This window comes from Echeneis naucrates, chromosome 16, assembly GCF_900963305.1.
Source record: "Echeneis naucrates chromosome 16, fEcheNa1.1, whole genome shotgun sequence".
NCBI lineage: Eukaryota > Metazoa > Chordata > Actinopteri > Carangiformes > Echeneidae > Echeneis > Echeneis naucrates.
Window position 1 is genome coordinate 17542812 of NC_042526.1, and position 14295 is coordinate 17557106.

Below are 14295 nucleotides of genomic sequence, written 5' to 3' on the forward strand. Positions count from 1 at the left end.
AAACTGAGCTGCCCGTTCACTGCAGGAAAAATAAACAGAGGGCTGGGCCTGAAGAAAGTCCTGAGTACAGTGGAGCTTGTGTTCCCTCAGTTAGCTGACACATTGTTTTAGAAATAACAGTCTGAGAGGCCGCTTTTCCATGCTTTTGCACATTCACGTACACACAAAAGCACGAGCGCACTTGCATGTGCACATTTTTATAAGTTCTCTTTCTTTCTCGCGCTTTCCGAAAGCACTCTCAGAGGTTCCTAACTCGCAGCCCTGCAGGACTCCTTTTCCTCTGCACCACTGTGAAAACATTGTGACTGGATATGGAATGGAATAAACCACCCTCTTTTCCTGCTCAGCTTCCACTCCTCTATCATTCATCCTCCATCCAGCAGGCCCCCTCCACGCACGGAGCTCTCCGTTGCTCTCCTGTCCAGATGACTATTTTTAGCGGCAGTGCTGCTATTCTGGAATTTGTTGCTGACTGGCTGCTGCTGGGTGTCTGGGCGGCGATCACTTCAGGAATGTCTGGCCCACTCTCAAACCACTCCAAGAGTCCCAGCACAAGGCGGACGGGATGGATCAGGCTCTGATTACAACTTTTAGCCCTCTGTAGCTGTAGCTCACTCTTCCCCCAGCAGAGACACAAAGTTGGCATAAGGTTAGAACCTACAGTTTCAAAGTACTTTAATGTAAGTGTTATGTACTGTCAGCACAGAGACAGATCTCACTAAGTGAACTTGTTATTTCAGGGTCAACGCTCGATTTTTAAGTGAAATGAGATTTGTGAAATTACTTACTTGTTTGACAAGCCATGTGATGCCATTTTCATGACCGTTCATTGAGTACAAGACGAATGGCAGCCACAGAAATAGCTAGCCTCGCTACCTAAATCAGCCTACTCTGAATCTTTGATTTACTTGTTACATTTCCTTTGTTTATGCTACATAAAACCAAATAAAAGGTTTTTGTTACTTAGGAGTGAGTCAGGCTTGCAACCATTTGTTGGCTTTGGCTTTTTATTTTCCAGAAAGACATGAGAATGTTTTTGACTTATAACATCAAAACTCAGAGACAGAAAGCCAGTGTGCATATTTCCCAAAATGCCAAAACTACACCATTGCGTTACAGGTGACGGTTAGGGTTGGTTATGTTGTGTGTGTGGTTATGGTTAAAATCTGGTTATGACTCCAGGAAATGAATGAAAGTCAAAGCATTGCAGCCTTTCTTGCATGTTTTGGTGTGTGTGTGCTTGTGTGTGTGGTCCATGAAAAGAAAATAAGCATCACTAATGGGAAGTTTTTCCTGTCTTGGATCAGGCTTTAGGGGTTTCAAAGCAAAATTGTTTGCAGTGGAGGGAACACCGTCCAAGCCCACCTGTTGCTCATGATTGCAGAGATCCGCTTGAGCTGGGCTTTGTCGAGAGACATACTACAGAATGTCACTCAGGAACATCAATGGACCTGGCGGGTCCATTCATTCCACAAGGTTACCCAACCAGAGACGATGCACTGAAATTCAATAAGAAGGTTATATGTGTACATGCCTGAACTGCGAACCAGTGGGCGAGATCTGTCACCCAAACATTCAGAAATGACAAAGCCACTTAGGTCAATACCACTGCTTGTGATTCCAGTAAGTCATTGCTCTGCAGACTTACCCCCCGAGGCAACAATTTGAATCCACAGGGTGTATTTTACGTAAGTCTCCATCATATTTAATGAGATAAACTCTGCCCCTCCAAATGGCAATGAGAGTTCATCCGGTGAGGGAGTGGTTTCCCCCAGGCAAAGTGATTAAGGCATGAACAGGAGGGTGTTAAAATAACACGATGGGACACAGCCAAGTCTTTTAAAAACACGTCTTCATGCACCCTTTGCCTCTTCAGGAGCCAAGAGGAGGAAATGCTTATGTGGCATGTAACCCTTTCATTGTGAATCAGTGAACTCTGCATCCTACCAATCCTTCATGCTACTGATAAGAATTCCCATCACAAAACATCTTGTTCTTGTTAGCATAACATTAGGATGTACACGGACAAATATGAAAACTGAACAGTCAGCACTGTGAGCATGGATGCAGCTAATTGGCCTTGGCTCCCAATAAGGGGATGTGGGTTTAGCTGTTGAATAGCGGGCCGAGTCTCAGCGGTGGAGAGAGAAGAGAGGAGACTATGAGGAAGCCTGTCAGACGTTGTGGCTGAGCTGTTGAACTGACTGGCCAGTCAGGTAATTAAACAGTGTTCAGTCCTCCATATGGACGCCGTGTTTCTCCAGAGCGCAGAACTTTGACGCCGGAAGACAAGGAGACAACACTTTTGATGTTGTCTCCTTGTCTTCTGGTCGAGGTTTTAGCATAGTTTTAGTTGAGCCTTCAATTTAGTTTTAGTTTTTTTTTTTTTTTATCAACCCCCCGCCCACTCACTACCACTCGCCCAATCCGATTCATCCATAGCTTTAAGTAGAAATACAGCAGAACGAGCTGGATGGATGGATGTATCCCCCAGCTGGCTTACATTCCTCTGGTTTCCACTTGTGTCTGCTTCTCCTTTTTTATGGGTCAGTGTTTCTGTGATTAAAGTTTCTTTTCCTTTTTCTTCTCTCTCGGCTTTTGCTCTCTCTTTCCATTTATTGTTACTTTCAGTCTTTTTTTGTCTGTCCGTTTCTTTCATACGGATTTAAATAGTCCCCAAAAATTGTCTGGGGAAACTCCCATCCAGTTTTGTCTCACAGTAACTTTAGCAAAGCTTCGAAATAAAAACATTAAAAAAAGCTTCCCTGGTTTCTTCTGTACGTTTTTAAGGATAACATCGTGCTGTGTGTCCAGCATTCAACACAACGTGTCACAACATCACTATCATGCTTTCTCACAGTTTACCATTCTTTTAACAATGCCTCCATGCACATGGCCTTATCATTCATGTCCACTGGCTGGCCATCCTCACACTGACATTATAGTGATTGATATGAGCATGGGTGTGGACTCCCTGTCCTGCTTCCTTTTTCCTCTGTCGCTTTCCAGAAATGGCTGTTTCACACGGAGGGGGGGGGGCCGTCCTCCGAGTGTGAGATGAATGATTTTTTGGATTTTTGTTGTTGTTGTTGTTAAAAGCGGTGACGAAACAGAAAATACCACATCACATCCAGGTGTTTGCACATTTGGATAAATCTGGATCCAGCCAAGTATCCTGTTTTATTTGCAGCTCCAGTAGCTGTAGCTGCATATGACCAGAGGAGCAAAATACAGATTCATCCTAAGATTTTCATCCTCAAATAATCAGTTCATCATGACCAATTCTAACTGCTAGCTTTTTCCACTTCCAGTCAATTTATCCAGTTGGATGGCAATCAGCTCAGTACTGCTAATGTACATATGACTACATACTGTATGAGTAAAGAGTTTGTCTAACTGGCGCTTTTGAACCTTTGCCACATTCAGATAGCTTGGTAGTAAAACCCTGTGACCCCCCCCCCCCCCCCCCAACCCCTAGTCCATATTAATCCCTGTCAGGGTGGTCCATCCGTTGTCTCTCTTTAAAAGGAGGAGGGAAAAACACTTCCCAGGAGTACATGGGGCCTGACAGTTGCTATCCCATTACAGCCCACCTAAGACACTGCCGTGCACATAAAACAACGTGAGACTCGAGGTAATGAAGTGCTAACCACTGAGGTAATCGCTCTCCGAGCAGCGACCCCTTCCCCTTCCTATCTCATCCTTCACCCTTGGCTATTCTTTTCCAGCCCTTGCTCCTCATAAGCTTTAACAATACCATGTCACTGAGAAGAGATTCCACCAGATAAATGAAAATGTGTTTTTGTCCCAAAACATGCTTGTGGGAATGGAGACAACTGCGAGGAGGTTTTGCGGTTCTTCTCATGATGAGGGGATTAAAAGCAGCCTCCGGGGGATGAAGGCACGCTTCTTGAATTGATTTAAGAAAAGAAGAACATCCTAGAAAGATATCAAGGCCTGTATTGCCTGCCAAGACAAGGGGTGGGGAAGTTCTTTTGGGAAGGGTTGAGTTTCAAAAAAGTTACCGCTTTGCAAGTACAGGTGAGCCCTGTTTGATGCTCACTTTAGGTGACATTTGGCCGGGAGCCCTGTGCTTTTTTCTCCCAGGCGAAGATACAAATCTCCCTTTGGCAGCTGTGGTTTACTGGGGTGGGGGTTGGCTGTTAGGTTGTCTTGTCTTAACATGGTGGATAAACGCTGATGAGTGGTTCATGAAAAATTCCTTTTATGAGTGATGGCCATCTGGGCCATTTCTCAGTATGTGTCCTTTTCTTTTTTTTCTTCCCCTTTTATTCCTCCTAAATTGCAGTGAAATGTTGGAAGAAAAACAAATGAAAAGATAGCACTTTGAAAATGGATCTGTCCCAGCAGCCCTCCACCTCGATTCGGACCCCCCCCCCCCCTCCACTTGTGCAGGCTTGACGAAAGAGTATACCTCTCTTTGTTGCATGCAAAGGTGGGAGGAGATGAGGGGGAGGGATGGAGACAAGGAGAGATGAGAGCGATGGTTAGAGGAAGATCCTCCAGAGGAGGATGATGACTAGCTGGAAGGGAGTTGTTACCCAGACAGGGGGCCAGAGGGATCAATCTGACAATACGCAGCTACTTAATGGACATTAGCTTTGCTTTGGTTATTATTTTTTTCCCACTGGGATAAAAAGAACAAGTAAAATGTTAACATCTGACATAATATCATGTTGTTTTGACAAACAGGGCAAACACCCAGCAGACATTGGGCCAGAATAACATTAATTTGGGTTTTTGTTCCTGGCAACTTAAATAAAGGTTAAAGGAACGGTTTGACACATTGCTTTATTTCCAGGCGTTTGCAAGGAAAATTTTTCTTTTTCAGACTAGTTTTTTCATGGATACTCTCTTTTTAGGGCAGCATGGCAGCATAGTGGTTAGCGCTGTTGCCCCATAATAAGAAAGTCATGGGTTTAGTTCCTGGCTTGGGTTTGCATGTTCTCCTCATGTCTTTGTTGGTTAACTCCCACTGTCCAAAGACATCATGCGTGGGTTAATTGGTGACCCTAAATTGTCTGTAGGTCTGTAGGTAAGTGGTTGTTGGTCTCTGTGTGTTGGCCCTGTGATGGACTGGTGACCTGTCCAGGGTGTACCCTGCCCTTGCCCAGAGTGAGCTGGGAATGGCTCCAGCACCTCTGTGACCCATAAATAGATAAAAGTAAATTTATTCCTCTCATCTACAGCTAACCAAAATAAGTGCAAATATCAGACACAAACTATTCGTTAAATTCTGATATTCTTATTGTAGTGTGCTTTAAAAAAAAAACCCATTAAAATTAATTGAATTACATTTTCACTCCTTTGCATTTTTCAGACTTTTGTCAATCAACTGGGAAAATGTGAAGAAAATAATCAGAAAACAAAACTGAAAATGGCTGAAAAACAGCATAAGTGGTTATTGCTCATTAAAAATCAAACTTTCCACATTGCATAATATCATTTGACATATTCTTAATTATACTTAACGTGACACCTTAACAACAGATGATAAGCCTGACATGATTAGGTCTTGTATCTTTGAAGGGATGATTTGTTTTTCGCTAAGAAAAAGGAGAGTGCCATTTATTCAGTGCAAAATATTTTTCCATGACATTTCAGAATTCAGCTCTTACTGTCCGTAACAAACCAGTTGTTCTGTGATGAGCGGGGAGTTGCCATAACTTGCTCCTCTAACCACTGAAAAGATTCACACCAAGACATTCAGTGCTTGACAACTTCAAAGACAGTAACACACTCACACACCTCCCACACATCTTCTTTTCAAAACACAAATCTTTCATACGTTAATGACACACTATAGTGGTGAGCTATGCACTGAGCAGGGTGGGAAAGATTAGTGAACTGACAGACATTCCTTGCAGATGATGTCAACGCACATATCACAAAATATGTTCAATATGATGTTACGGACCAAAATGCGAACCCCTTGGACAGTGTGAGAGCTGATATGTTTGGACGAGGGTGGTCCCCAACCGGTTGACTCAGAGGCCCAAATCATAACTCCTGAGGTAGAAATTCCTCAGGCCTGGTCCAAGGAGAACCCCACAAAGGTGAGAGGTGGACCACAATGCTTTTGTTGCCAGACTAGCAATACTACTAGTCCAATGACTGGTTCATGAGCCGGCTGACCACAAGGGCACATTCCAGACATTCTACCCTGAGACAGTGACGTCCTGGTGCGTTTACAGAGGACAGATGTCCCCTTCACAACCTGTGTGGTAGCAGGAGTCGGGGATGGGGGGGGGGGGTTGTTGTCAGAGAATTAGCAGGGGATCTCTTGATATCATTGTTCTTTTCCCACTTCCAGACTTTCTGTGGTTTGAACTCTGGTGAATCACTCCATATGAGTCCCTGTGAAGCTCATCCATCCAAAAGTCGCCACAAGTTTATTTAGACTCTGATCTTGGACCAGGAAAAATATCTTCAGCCTCTGCAGGCCTCGCAACCGGTAATTTCATGGTCACAGTATCTGAACTATTGAATAAGTCAAGTCCTCATTTCATTAAAAAAAAAAAAAAAAGCTGTCCTGCTGTAGTGTCCTTGAGCAACAAGTATAAGACCATCTAAATTACATAATTTATATATCTGTACAATTTCTTTCTTCTGTGGTCTAGCCATGCAGTTTTGAAATATTATCTCTGACATAAATTCTGCCTTCACCAAAAACAATGAGAGAGAGAATGGAAATTAATCTGTGTTGGTTTCATCAGTAATGCCACAGATTTGTCTTTTCAGAAAGTTATTCTAGATAATTGGCAAGCCTCACAGTCAATAGTTTTCCATTGGAAATTAAGTGAAAAAATCATCCTTAGGAAAACAATTTGAGTGTTCTGTGGAGTCTTGCAAACCATTGTCTCTGGAAAAAGAGCAGAAGGTAACTTTTTAAAATTTCAAAGCAACACAAAGCTAGAACATCTTATCAAATCAATATTAGAGTTCATGGTTTGTTTATAACTTTTAACACAAAAATAGATGTCAACTCCACTTTAAGTCACGAGTTTCTCTTGTGATTGTAACTATATTATTCGAAACGAACGGGCTGTTGTTCAAGATTGAAGAAGCTCACTGTTCTCCTCATTCAGTTAATGCTTCAAGACATCAACCAAAATGGTTGGGTTTTTATTGAAATGTTTCTCACGGTATATGCTGTGCATAAACAATAATAAAAAATGGTCAGTTGGAATCATAAGGTGAGATGCATCCTGATCCAGCATGATTCACTTTCTTTTGCTTCAGTGTTTTTGTTCTGCCTGAGCGAACTGTTGGGACAAGGAATGATGATAACTAATAATATAATATTAAAACATGTCATCCACATGTGGATTTCAAAACACTCACTCAGGACACTTTAGAACAAAGGTTTAAAAGTGACTGATTGTGTAACAGCAACAACAACAAAAGATTTTAGTGCAAGTTCTATCCTCTTACTGAGCAGGGTTAGGGTTAGGAACTTTAAGATGCAGAGTGTCTTGGATTTTTGTGTTTGTGATTGAGCGGAAAAAACATGACTATAATTTTGTGTGAAAGGAGCCACTGGGAGTGTCAAGCCCACAAAGAATCGTCACATGAACTCTGAAGTTCCTCTCAGCCCTGCAGAGGATTTTAGTCTCCTTCAGCAAATTCTTTTCGCAGAAGTGCCAATTTTTCCCACTCTCACGGTAAGCATGTTTCATGTAGTAAGGAAAGCCAACTCCTTCTGAATGATAATGCTGGTTGTCTTGGTTAATTTGTGCTTCCAGCTTTTCATTGTTGTCTAACATAGATATGCTTGCAGAACACGCCATGCAGGTTGTAGTAGTCCCTGGAGATTTACCCCTGCCAGCTCCATGGATGAAATTACCTCCGCTGGTTGCTGGGGTGGAGGCAGAAATCTTAGATGGATACAAAACCTTGACGAAAATGGGGTTGAAAACATCATAAATGTAAATGGCGGGAGTGATGGCAGTAGCAGTAAAAGAGTAATAGGAGAGGGCTGGTGTGCGCATTTATCTTCTCATTACCAAGCAATCACTATACATCATGGCAAATCTGCCAAGTCAATTACCTGCCCCTCTCTTCAATCTTAAATTTGTCCCAAAGGGTCAGCACTCACAGTGCTTTGATTGAGTTCCACCAGGTGCACGTAAAGTATTTAGACGTGGTATTTTCCTTCTGATTCATATCCTGCAAGAGCTGTTTTATCTGGATTTTCTCTGAATAAAGCAGCTGCATAAACAGGAAAAGCAATTTGTGTGCATGTGATGCTCAGCACCAAGGCTTCCTCCGACACATTTGGCTCACAGCGAAATGTCAGCGACAGTTTAGAGCTCCATTCCTGATCCAGTTTCCCTCCTGCTGGGAGAAGAGTTTCATTACGGCGCATGCTATAGAAAGACGATCCCACTCCAATTAACCTATGCCTTCTGTGGATGGAGATAGAAGCTTTGTGCAGAATGTGTGATGAAATGCAAGCCTTATATCCCCCGTGTAAACATGGCAATTATTGGAAGGATTTTTGCACAGAGCCTTCTGACAGCCTACAAAAGGTTCCGTCTCAGCGGTGGTGTTTTGACATCCTGTCCTGCAAACATGATTTGTCTTTCAGTCGGGCACGAACAGAGGTGGAGAAACTACTTCCTGTCCAAAGGCAGAAAAGGTTGAAGGGGTTAAAAGGGAGCCCACTGACCCATATAAACAAGCACTCTCATTCATGGCCCCTATTACTCCCTCATTGCTGAAGCCTGACTCACAGACATTCAAACACCACCAAAGTGCCCCCCCACCCCAAAGCCATCACCACCAAACTCTTCTCCTTCTCCCACACACAGTTGACCCACTCCAGAAAAGCTCGGTCTTGTATCCTCCCCTCAGTTTAAAAATCAGCATCCCCATCCAATCCACTTCAAACATACAAGATCACACTGCACATACAGCAAAAAGTGAGCAGTGACAGATATTGTATACACACACACACACACATATCCATGCACTCACACCCTCAGTCTTTCCTTCGCACACAAACCCTCCAAGAGAGGGAGAGGAGGTCAACATAACTCTTCTCTGAAGAATGCAGAAGAAGTTTATGTAGCCATTGGAAAGGGAGAGAGGCATCTTGTGTGAGCTCAGATGAGCAATTATCCTTTTCAGCACGCAGACGCAAAAAAAAAAAAAAAGGGCCCTTTTTCTGGGAACATGCCTCCCACTAATATTTCTCCTCGCAGCCGCAGGAGTACAGCAACATTTGCTCTGAATGGGCAAACGTCAATCTGTCACTCAGTAGGAATGTGTTATATTTTTACCTCCACTTATTTCCATGGCGCCAAGTAATAACATTTTGTTTGGACACATAAAAGTACAACCAGAAAAGGTTCTTGAGGTATCGGCTTTCATACGATATTGCGCTTTGCATGCAAGTCACACAGGCCTTTATATATGGTGGATATTACATTTTGAATTATGGCGCTCATTTGGTTTATGGTCCCAGCTTGCTAAGATGTGGTGACATAACACATCACACAACACAAAGACATTCTAAACATAGAAATAAATGAGACATTATAGACCGTCCTGATAGAGACGAACAGAGCTAATACAGACGCCTGTCTGTGTTAATCAGCGATAGTAACACTCTCTGTTTGAAGAGGTTTACAGCCTCTGGTTTTGGGGATTGTGTAAAGCAATCAATCTCATATTGACTTAAATGAAGAGTACAAATAAACCCTCTCATATAAGAACCCACATGTGTGTTTGTGCATGGGTGTTTGCAAATGCAAACGCGCAGAACCTTGTAATATGTGCAGACACACACAATCTGGCACCAGCAAATGCGCCTTCCTCTCTGACAGACAGTGTTTACAACTGGATTCTTACAGTCAATCCGACATTTTAACAGCTGGTTGGTTTATGTGGTGCTCATCTGTGGCAGGTTGGCAGGTTTTTCTTTACGATCCACTGCTGTTTACATTTCCTAACCTATCTCCTCCCTTGCCTCCCCCCCGTTTATGTGCGTCTTTGTGTTTTTCCTGTCCACTGCACAGTCGTCCTCCCCTGTACCAAAAATTAACTGAGCTGTATCTTCACTAGCAACGTGAATAAATTAGAGTCCTGTCTAGTGTTTACAGTTCATTTCCGCAGTTGGTAAATCAAAAGGTCTTTGTGTTTTGCTTCGTCAACACAGTCCCTACAAAGAAAAGACATGAAAGCACGAATGAAAGTTCAGATGCTAATAACAAATGTCAGAGAAAAGCCCTTCTGGACATACATACTGGAGAAGCTTGCAAGTTCTCCTTAGCCATTTGTGTGTTCATCCTGCCTTCTAGAGACATGCACGTTTAGACTTACTGGTAACTTTAAATTGCCCATAGGTTTGACTGCGTGTGTGTGGGTGCTTGTATGTCCTCATATTTTGGCCCTGTGACAGAGTGGTGATGCATCCAGGTTGTACTGAACCTGCATGGAGAACAGTACAGATAATGAATAGATGGATGGATAAACAAGCCCTTACTTTCACTTCAGAGTGGGTTTTGTCAGGTGTTCGAAATGACATTTGAGGATAATGATTTATATAAAAATGTGAATAAACTTTAAGATTTATCTCGCTGTCTAGTTTGTTTAGTAACAGCATCATAACAGATATGAGTTGATGTATTCTGTGTCAAATTTCACCCAGAGATTTGAAGGGGTGCTGTGAATTACCTATCTATCACATCCTTTTCTAATAAGAACTTTCAAAAATATTACAAATTTATAATAATCTTACACCATTTCACTATAATATATTTATTGTGTGTTCCAGAAACTCATGCAACATTGTAATAAATGAGGCCTTTGATCATGAACGCTGATAGTTCCTCTCTGTTTGGCTTGTCAAAGATGCATTGCCTTTTGGCCTCCTTTCCCTTTTCAGCCACCCTCTCCTTCCCTCTCGACCATGTTTTTAGGGTGTTTGGCAGACAGCCCTGTGTAGAAAGAGACAAAACCCCTCCAGACAGGATGGGAACCCATATTTACTTTTCAGATAAGAATTGTGGGTAGTTGAGGGAGTGTGGCGTGCTGGCATGTTGGCTTGTTTTCGGGAAGCTTCTGGGATGTCTATGATAAGAACACAATTTGGGAGGGGAAGGCTGTTTCCAAACAATAAAAGACTGCTTCATACGCCTGTCATGTGAACTAAGGTACCCTCTTTATGTTTTTCAGCCATAGTCCAAAAAAAAAAAAAAAGAAAAAAACCCACAAATTTTAATTTTGCCATCTAAGTAAAGTACCCATCACAGTTAAACTCTAACTGAACTGTGTATGTTTTTTTGTATTCACCACATTCAGCAAACTATTTCAGCTTTGCATCCCTACAGTTAGCTAAATCCTCTTTTGCTAACTATATAAACAACATTTCACATGTTGTTTCAATTATTCACAAACTTTAGCTACGACTATCAACTCTTCATCCCTGCTTTTTGGTATTTTTCCCCAGTTTATTGCACGATTGTTAAAATACTTCAAAAATGTATTCAATTCGTCCACTAGGCTACTTTTAACTCGATAAAATATACCATTACTTTAAGTGATCCTGTTCAATGTATTCAACTATTTGTTCATTATATTAGCAAACTCTTAAGATGCTCACTATAAGCGGCTTTTATATCTCAGTTACAGCACATATGGTTAAATTGTTACACTGTGGATATTTTCAAAATGAAACCGACTACTGTTTTAATATGATTCTCTCTAGTTTTTATATCCTATTGCATCAGTAAAAGAATGACTCCGGTCTGCAAATACTGCTGGTTTCGTCTGTGGTACCAGAATTTGTATTTAGACATCACAGCATTACTGACTCTACATGAGCACTGTATACAGATATACAGAAGCAGACACAGACACGTCAGCTTCACAGTTGTGTGTTCTTACATAAAATGTCCTTTAATCTTTGCAGAAAGAAGAGCAGGAATGCATATTTATTGGTGTGGCGTGTCTCTGCCAGCCGAGAAAGACCAGGCTCAAGCGTTAAGTGTGTCGAGTGAGAATTACAGCCGTGTGTGATCATTGTAATTATAAAGTTCTTAGTAGTTTGCACTCTATTCATCATCACTTGGAGGTGGCTCATATCGTTCACAGACTGGGTGATTTGGCTGACGAATAGGGTGTGGGTGGGGGTGGGGGGTTGAACTTGTTGGATATGGTACAGGTCCAGCTAAAGTGTATAATTTAATGTTGGTTGAATATGGGATATTCTGCTGGGTGTGCTCAGTGAGCATATGTTTTTAGAAACTCTGATATGATGGGGCATGAGCAAGGGAGCATCTCAAAATCACAGCCCTTGAACACAGTCAGAGCAATTGAGCTGTGAATCACGAGTGCGAGTCAACCCACCTTTTATTTTTAAAACTCACTTTCACATGTAATGAGCGCTGGAGCACACGTCTGTTTGAGGTCCTCAAATGAGCCAGCTCCCAATCCAGCGCCCAAATATCCAATATCTGCTCTGCACAGATAAAAAACATGGCTGACTGGCTGCTGCAGTGTTTTTCTGATTGGCGCTTCCTCCCCTTTCCGTCATTCCCATTCATGTTTTCTCTTTTCACTTCAATTACTGTTGGCATCCGTTGCAGGCATGTCCATCAGTAAAATGCACGCAAAGCCTAGATACCTGAGTCGAAGTGGGATGGAATCGACGCTTCCTAGCATTCACAAACATCCTGCCCGAGTCCAGCGGATGCTCATTCCTCCATTCAATGATTCATCTGCACGTTGACAGACAAGATGAGCAAGATAGACGAAGACACCTAGAAGGGAGGAGCTGTGGAAATGCATGACATCCTTTACAGCAAGTTGGTTATTACACCTGAAACAACGCTTCATTTACACTTTCAGAACAGCATGGCATGCTTTTGCTTGTGTTTGCGTATGTGTGTGTGTGTGTGTGTGTGTGTGTGTGTGTGTGTGTGTGAGAGAGAGAGAGAGAGAGAGAGAGTGCATGATGCACATGTAGATTGGCTAAGTACCGAAAAACAAAGCGAGAGTGAGAAAGTGAGAGGCCTGTCTAGCGTTGTGTTCACTTTCATCTCAAAAAAACCCCGACAGTTTCTATTCTGTAACAGGGCCGCTGTGCTCAGGGTGAAGACCACACTTGGCCAGCAGTAACTCATTAACATCAAAGACGTCAGTCAGGTGCACTGCAGTTTCATCTTGTGTTGCACAACACATCAACAATTCGCACATTCTTGTGTTTTGACATCACCATCATCATCTGCACTCTAAGAGTTTCCCCTTATTGCAGCATGGCCGATTTGTTTGGACACTTAGGCAGTGTTGATGTGGGTGAATCTGACTTTGTGAATGTTTATACCCTGCAGTGTTTACGTGTTTACAAGTGAGTGTTGATGAGATAGTGACTGTGATCACTCACTGGGCTAAAGATAGATGAAAGCAGAAGTTTATTGTTTTTTTATTTGGCTGAAGGTGATGATATTTGGGGTTACTATTGGCCAACTTACTTGGTAACTATATACTTGAAACTAACTCAGCCTATAAAGATTAAATGAGTGATATTTTTCTGACTCTTTGCAGTAAATTCACAGCTACACTGCGGCGGTTTATAGATACCAATCACTCTTTTTTTCCCTGGATGGTTGCTTCGATTTCTACATTTTGCATTGGAAACACTACAGTTCCTGAAGTTTCTAACTGAATTTTGGAGCAGTTATTGTAGAACTTTGTGGGAAATTGATTGTCTTGGTGGAGGACAATCATTCACCGGTGATGTCATCTATGACTGCCCAATTTAACAGATTGAACGGCATTTGAAGATTTAATAATCATTTATTATTTTACGTTGTGCATATTAGACACAATCTAAATGACCCAAAATGAATTTCAATCCCATGATCCTGAATCCCAAAAGTATGTTGTAAAAGTTACTTTTAAGTGCCTTTGTATTTTTAGTACTTTGCAACAATGAGTAATGGAAATGAACAGATCAGGCCAAGTGTTTGAAGTGTTTGACAGTCAACAATATTAACTAGATTCAGGCAAAATAGTGGGTGGACATCCACCTTGTTGTGGATGTCCAGTGGTCGTGTGTATCCCTGTTGTGGTCCAGTAAGATTCACATTAACAAACTATTATGACATTTCTCAGGAGAATTGAGAGGCTAAATATATATATATATATATATATATATAACTAATGGGTGACGGCAAATGACCTAGACAGCCTCATGTTAATGATTAAAATAATCCTGCCTCATACAGGTCAATGAGCCATTTGTAAAATGTCTCTCACTTACACTTC